General features: G+C 39.7%; 1 protein-coding gene across 1 annotated transcript in view; it reads right to left on the bottom strand.

The window, feature by feature from the left end:
• The window catches only part of LOC119581716, a gene marked incomplete in the record, with an annotated part of 132,029 nt that overhangs the window by 60,563 nt on the left and 71,113 nt on the right, over positions 1-353 (bottom strand).

Genomic DNA, 353 nt, shown 5'->3' on the forward strand with positions numbered 1-353 from the left:
GAGATGAAATGAAACCTGGAAAAACAACCTGGAAAATAACCCCCAACCTCATCAGTTGCAAAATTTTTCCTTCTTTAAAAATAAAGTAATAAAATCGGCAAAAAACGTAATAATAGTAACACGGAAGAGAAGTGACACAGAAGGAAAAATAGGGAAAAAGTATTGCCCCATCATCCCCGTGTGCAAGCCGGCCTTTCCATCAGAAGGAGAGCATCAAAGGCCACGTAGGTATGTTGCCAATAAAGCACAAAGGCGAACCGGATTAGGCGAGAATAGAGTTAAGGCAACATTATTAGACCAATCAACGTACTTTTCCTTCCACACTAAAGGGTAGATTGGTAGATATATAGGAA

The sequence above is a fragment of the Penaeus monodon genome, chromosome 15 (assembly GCF_015228065.2).
Source record: "Penaeus monodon isolate SGIC_2016 chromosome 15, NSTDA_Pmon_1, whole genome shotgun sequence".
In the NCBI taxonomy this organism is placed as follows: Eukaryota; Metazoa; Arthropoda; class Malacostraca; order Decapoda; family Penaeidae; genus Penaeus; species Penaeus monodon.